This window comes from Penaeus monodon, chromosome 25, assembly GCF_015228065.2.
Source record: "Penaeus monodon isolate SGIC_2016 chromosome 25, NSTDA_Pmon_1, whole genome shotgun sequence".
NCBI lineage: Eukaryota > Metazoa > Arthropoda > Malacostraca > Decapoda > Penaeidae > Penaeus > Penaeus monodon.
The window spans coordinates 1976016-1976331 of NC_051410.1; the positions used below are offsets into that span (position 1 = coordinate 1976016).

The 316-nt window shown below is 36.1% G+C and overlaps 1 protein-coding gene across 1 annotated transcript in view; it reads left to right on the forward strand.

Annotated features, from left to right (window-relative positions):
• The window catches only part of LOC119589479, a 24491-nt gene that overhangs the window by 18132 nt on the left and 6043 nt on the right, over positions 1-316 (forward strand).

A 316-nucleotide genomic window follows, 5' to 3' on the forward strand; every position in this document is an offset into this window, starting at 1 on the left:
CACACATACGTACAAACTCCTTGTAGTAAACTATCTATTTATCTGTTACCATCTCGCTTCCCAAGTCGATCATGACGTTTATGATGGAAACCCATTAAGAAAACAAACTTAGTTACTATAGTTTATCGCTTTACAGTCCTTAATTAATCCCCTAAGTATACTCCGGAGCACTGTGTGTGTCTATTAAAATTTTTGGCCCAAATTAACTGTTTTTGTAAGGTCCGTTTTGTGGGTTAGATCGTATGGTTTTATGATGAAGAGTGAGGCTAATTACATGAGGGAAATATATTGTTCGTTATGTGGGACGAATGTTTTG